The sequence below is a fragment of the Akebia trifoliata genome, chromosome 15 (genome assembly GCF_017979445.1).
Source record: "Akebia trifoliata isolate Shusen 1 chromosome 15, ASM1797944v1, whole genome shotgun sequence".
NCBI lineage: Eukaryota > Viridiplantae > Streptophyta > Magnoliopsida > Ranunculales > Lardizabalaceae > Akebia > Akebia trifoliata.
The window spans coordinates 23,459,897-23,466,842 of record NC_141389.1 but is presented as its reverse complement, the minus strand read 5'-3'; positions in this window follow the sequence as shown (position 1 = coordinate 23,466,842).

The following is a 6,946-nucleotide window of genomic DNA, read 5'->3' as shown; positions in this document are numbered from 1 at the left end:
ACCGAATCAAGATTGGATTGAAACCTAAAAACAGTGTTTTAAAAACTGGATTGGACCGGGCCAACGGTTCTACAAGGTTTGACAAGATATTATATAACAAACCGGTTTGGCATTAAGAACCATTGCTTAAATGGAGAATCGCCCTTTTTTTTATTTATTATAACAGATCATCCAACCATTCAAACCATAGGTTTTAAAGGATCGATTCTTGTGAAAATTTTCCAACGTGAATCTTTCTAAATTAGGGAATTAAGAGAGACACTTTCTTTACTAAGTAAGATTTCAAATCTTACCAAAGGTCGTTGAGCTCAAATAGATTACCATATTGGTAATATTTGGTAATCCAATATGGTAGCCCTCTAGATTTCATGAAAAAACTCAGACTTCAAAAAATGGAAATTGAAAAAATAAATTTTTTTTTTTTTTTTTTTTTTTGAGTTTATCCAAGATTTTGAAAATGAATGGCTACTAAACTCCCACAAAACTCCAAAATTTAAATTTTAAATTTAACATTTAATTTTTTTTTTTTTTTTCAAAATTCTTAAAATATTATCCTCTACATTCGTGTGGCATCAATCATGTTTTTTCGTTTTATTTTTATCCCACATCTAAAGTATTATCACCTACAATTTTTTTAGCAGACTAATAGAAGAAACACCTTCAAGCATGAAGGTGCGACTAAGAAAGATTGTTAAAGGTGTGAAGACTGTTGATCCTACTACCAAGGTTCAAATCTTATGGAACCCACTTTCATATGGATTACTAAGTACTTACCGGCCTTGCTTGCCTAGCAAAAAAAAGAAAACCTTCAAGCGTCTCAAGCTATTGTGAAGGAGAAATAAGATGTTGACCTAATTTAAGCCAAGTATGTTTGGGTCTTAATTAAAATGTTAGACATTAGTAAATGATTGTGATGATTTAGCCTTCAATTTAGAGTCGTGATAATATGACACTCCCTTATGACCTACGCCCCCATCACAAAATCGTAGATCATTTGTCTTGGGATACACAAAATCAAAAATACTTTTCTTGTGTATCCCAAGGCAAATGATCTACAGTTCTATGATGGGGGCATTTGTCAGAAGACAACGTCATATCATCATGGTTCTTCAATTTTAAGTTATTGGCAGGTGGGCTAATAGAACAACGAGCTAGATAAAATAGTGTAGAGTTTATGTCTTTAAAGTTGCTGTGCCCAAAAAGTTTAATCCCGCACTAAAGGCCAGTTGCCCGAACCTTAGCTCCTGGAAAATGGCGTATGAGGCGATTGGAGCTTCAAGCTACAAATAGCAAAGACATGGATAGGGCTGTTAATTGGGCCTATGAATCCAATAAGTCAGCTTGGCACACCTGATAAAACAAGTTCTAGGACCTTGATATTGAGCGAGTCGTATAAAGATATTTTAAGGGTCAGTTTTGACTCCAAAAGTCTCATAACTAGGACTGAAATCAATGAACATAGAAAATGTCGAATAAAAAATGTGGAATTTAAAAGTGTTGTAGGAATTGTTAGTATGAGAATCAAGTTGGACCTAAAATCCAAATTTGATTTCAACATTAATTAACCACTAATCAAAGAATTTCATAAAGTGTAGGAGTAAATTTTTATAAAAGACTTCTAGAAATTCAATCTCACTTTTGTGGGCGGTCCCATGTTTGTGAGTGACGTATATATCGCAAATGTGACACAAATTCTTTTGGAGGAAGCTTCCTCCTTCCCTCCAATAAAATAAAATAAAATAAATAAATAAAACAGAAAGAAGTTTCCCAAAAGCCCTTTATAAATTCCTGAAATCACAACTCTTAACTTCACATTGTCTTCTTGATTTTCACTTTATAGGAGCTTAGAAATTTTCTCTCTTTATTGTTGTTCTTCTTCTTCGTCTTTACTAAGTTTCAATTAATTATGTCTACAAAACCCATTTCAATGTCTAATGGAGCAACTCTGGAAAAGGGAAATGTAAGGTTTCCACCAAAGAGAGGGCGAATCAAAGCTAAAATTTTCAGGGAAGGTTTCCTCTTAATCATGGGTTTATTCTCTAAGGCAAAGCTGATGATGGGCAAAAAAATGAAGAAAAATCAGAATAACAATACGAAGAATATGAAGGGAAGCTTTGATTCCTCTACTGCACCTATAGACGCCAATCTCAAAAACCTAGAAGGCCAAATCGATTTGGGTTTTCTGAATTGGGCTGATGTCGTTCTTCTTATTGATGAATTGGTCGATGTCCTTCCCTCTAAGTTACAAACTTCTGGTCTTGTGGATGAAGAAATCTGATTTAAGTAGTAGAAGCAGGGGTCTCTGTTTGTTTGTCTTTTGGTGAAATGTCTGTTTTTTATGGGGCGAAAGCATATTTAGAAATGGGCTTTAAGAAATGGTCTTGTTCTGTGTTAGGGGTGAACTTCTTTCTCTGTTGTTTAAATATAATAAAGACCTTCTGCTACTTTAATGGTTAATTTGGAGTGCAAATTGATTGTCGATTGTGTATGATTTATAGTTTTTTTTTTTATTTATTATGCCTAGTTTCAAGATCATAAGGCCTCTCTCTCTGATTTCGATTTCTTTATTTGTATTAGAACTTGATGATCAATCATCAAAAGAAGAACTTATAAACATTATTATTGTTTGTTTCTTACCTGGTGACAGATGTATGGGTATATTCATCTGAATTTCGGATGAATCTCTTACAGCTTTTGAGAGAGAGAGAGAGAGAGAGAGAGAGTGTGTGTGTGTGTGAGTGAGTGAGGTTGACTTGAAACACTAGCTTTTATACTTTTTTTTTTTTTTGGTTTGTTTTATCGAAGAGACATTTAAGCAAAAATTGTGGGTTTGTTTATGGTAAAAGTGTACGTGTGCTCTATTTCTAGCAAAATTCTAACATGAAAAATAACTCAATCAAACATTTTTCCCAAAATAACAAAACTAGTTATATATTAGACTTCTGGATCATTTTCTTTATCCAATTTCAATTTAATTTTTAAAATAGGATTTTGTTATCATGTTCCCTAAGGGCACACACTAAAAAAAAGGGCACACATTAAGGTGTAATAAAATACATCTTCGAAATAAGCATTTACAAGTATTTTTTATATAAAAAATCTTTTTATGGTATTTTTGTTAGGATGTTTAATTTTTAAGATATATTATTGCACCTTAACGTGTGATCTTAGGATACATGTTAATTAAATCCTTTAAAAATATGAGTCCAACTAACCTTACAAGTTGTAAGTATTTCAACCTCACTACCGGTCTTGGGCCCATCTTGTAACATCCAAAAATATGATCTCATGCTTTAGGATTGTAGATAAAAACATTTTATGAACTTTGAAGAAAGAAATTTTTTTTAAAAAAATTATTTTATTTTATCTTTGAATTTTAATTTTAAATTTTAGAGGTAGGTGGAACTTCAATGGTCATCTATTTTCAAAATCTTAAATCAAATTCAAAATAAATTTTATGAGTTTTTCGATGAAATATATAAAACTGTGGTGTTGGATTGCCGATATAGTAATTCATTTGAACAAAAACAACTTTTAATAAGATTAAATTTTTTTTTTTTTTTTAAGTTAGTAAGAAAATTATTTATCTTAAAATATTTGATATAATTTTAATTTAGCATTCAAAAATTTAGATTTTGTAAAAAAATAAAACCTTACCACAATGGGTCGATTATGTCAAGGTTTTCATTTGAATTTATTTCACGACCTTATATTTCTGTTAAAATTTGAAATACCTCGTTAGAACATGTAAAATTTTAAAGATTTTTCCCTACCACATGACGTCACACCTAAATGATAGGATCACGTAACACTTGGGAACTGTACTTAAATGAGCCACACTGCCACGACGTACATTCTATTTTATAACTAACGTTTTAAAAACCGGACCAATAATTGACTTCTATGATATGGACCAATCATCATGACTCGTACTTGGTTAGATTTGATATGGTGCATTATTTTAGTTTGAGTAATGCTGGGGTGACACAGGCGGAACACTGTGATTCTCACAGTTCTGATGTGGCACAACATCCACGTCATCCACTTAATGACTCAGCTGCCACATCATTAAGTGAATATTAAAAAATAAATAAAAAAACAACGCCTTCTCCTCTTCTCTCCCTGTTAAGTGAAACATTAAAATAGAAATTTCCAATCTCTTCTTGATCTCCTTAAAGATTCATCGATTTCTTCATCTCCTTTAATAATTTTTTTTTTATTATTAAAAAAAAAAAAAGAAACAGAAAACCAAACGTCTTCACTTCTTCTCTCAGCATTAATCCATTAACATATGTTGATGTTTTCTTGTTCTAAAAGACTAAGACTGAAACTTAAACAAAATTGCAGAAAAAACCATTAAAGAAAAGACTAAGACTAAGAACAGTGTTCCGCCTGTGTCACCCCAGCATTACTCTTCTGTAAATGGAAATTGTGAGTGAAAACTACGTGCGGCATAGTTTTCTCCAAATGCAAAGAAAAGGACCCATGTCTGACCAAGTATTGGACATGATAATAATTAAAGGAGAACAATTTAAGAAAATCTACATTACGCGTTCCTTTGACTCAAGGAATTACACAAGACCTTGGCTGTGCAAACACAAAATTCAAATATGTTGAGAGAAAACATATCAAACATCAACATATGTTAACTTTTAATCGAAAGAAGCAATAGTTTTTAACAACTTTAATGGTTTTTTCTACAATTTTGTTTAAGTTTCAGTCTTAGTCTTTTAGAACAAGAAAACATCAACATATGTTAATGGATTAATGCTGAGAGAAGAAGTGAAGACGTTTGGTTTTCTATTTCTTTTTTTTTTAAATAATAAAAAAAAATTATTAAAGGAGATCAAGAAATCGATGAATCTTTAAGGAGATCAAGAAGAGATTGGAAATTTCTATTTTAATGTTTCACTTAACAGGGAGAGAAGAGAAGGCGTTGTTTATTTATTTATTTTTTAATATTCACTTAATGACGTGGCAGCTGAGTCATTAAGTGGATGACGTGGATGTTGTGCCACGTCAGAACTGTGAGAATCACAGTGTTCCGCTTGTGTCACCCCAGCATTACTCTTTTAGTTTATATCTGTATATTATATTATTTATAATTAAATGTGTGATTTTGTAAAAAAAAAGAAAGTGTAAATGACAATATGACCCCTGTAGTTTGGCATAATTTCATGTTCACCCTTAATATTTTGATAATTGCACTTACTTCATTGACAGTCCTAAAATTCAATTGTTATTTTATTATTTAAAAAAAAAAAAAAAAAACATTGATAAAAATCATGTCTTAACGTTCATACTTTTGCGCATGATCCCAATTTTTCGTAGGGATATATATATATATATAAAAGAATAACATTTTAAAAAATATAAGACCAGAGTAACTGTTGCAAGTAGATAGCGTGGAAAATGAAGTGCAATTATCTTAAGAGGTCGAAATGAATTTATACCAAAACCTAATGGGTAAAATTATAATTTATCTAAAAATCCATTGGCTGCACTAGTCAAAGGAGTTTTATGTACAGTGCTAACAAGGAGGGGCAAAGCTACTAAAGAGCTGGTGGGGGCAATTGACCCCATAGAACTTTGAGACATTCCTATATTTTAAACTAATTATATGTTCCATTTGTCCCCACTCCCTCCCCTCCTTCCTCATTTGCACCCTCAAATTGTTTTTTTCAGCATAAATAATTTTTTCACCATTCAAATTCTTCAACTATACAACTAATCATAATTTACCCACATTACAAGAAAATCTTGGTTCTGCCTTTGTTAATAAACAAAGAGGAAACAAACAAACAAACAAACAAAAAAAAAACCCCCGAAGGGAAAGCGTTATTTTCTTACCCCTCCCCCTCCCCTCCCCTAATAAAGTGAAACAAATGCATATATATATATATATATAACCATTACATACAACCATTACATCTAATGATATAAAGCAATTATCTTTGGAGATAACCACGCCCCCCTTATTTGACTTTCTACAATGGCCTTATTGCTTCCTCTCAATCACAGATTTAGTTGACGTGTGTTGTAAGGGCAAATGTTAAATTGCATTTTATATATTTTGGAAATTGATTTTTAGATCGAATATGCCTTTAATATTAAAAAAAAAAATTATTTTACTAAAATACCCTCAAATATGTGCCATCAACAATACCAATGAGGTGAAACAACAAAATAACTGAACTTACATGCTTTTACCTTATCAAGCCCATCCGTTGGGAAGAAAAAGGAATGAAAACTATGGTTGCAAGCTCTTATTATCCCTATTATGATATAATATTATCTCATACAATGTATGTGTACTTTCTTCCCAACGATCAATCCTTTTTCAGAAACAAAATATTCTAAGGAACTAGCAGTCTCAAAATATTTTTTGATTTTTTAAAAATTATGTATTAAGATCTAGATCTTGATCAATAAGAAGGCCCTCTTATCTCTCGAATCATCTTACCCACTCCTTAACTAAGCTAGCATGCAATATTATTATTATGATTTTGTTAACATGTACTCTTAAGATGCGTGCATTAAATACTTTTGGATGTAAGCATTTGAAGGTATTTTGGTATGAATTTTTTTTCCAGCATTTAAATAGTACTTATTTAGGTGTATTTAAGGCAAATTTACCAAAACATGCACCATACTTCGACTATTTATCAAAATGGTAAATTATAGTAATTAATTCTGAAAACGATAATTTATCGTTTTTAGAAATATTTTTTTTATCAAATCGGTAAAAGTAGTTTTAAAAAATATTATTCTGAAAATACCCTTTTTTATTTTTTGATTGAAATTACGAAAAAAATCCCCTCTTCTTTCATATTTATGTTTTGGTGTCCTTTGTGACCGTCGATTTGATGAACTCGCACCCAACCCTTCATGTTAACTATGATGGCACCATGGATGGGTTGAAGTTCCACCCAATCTCCACCAGTTG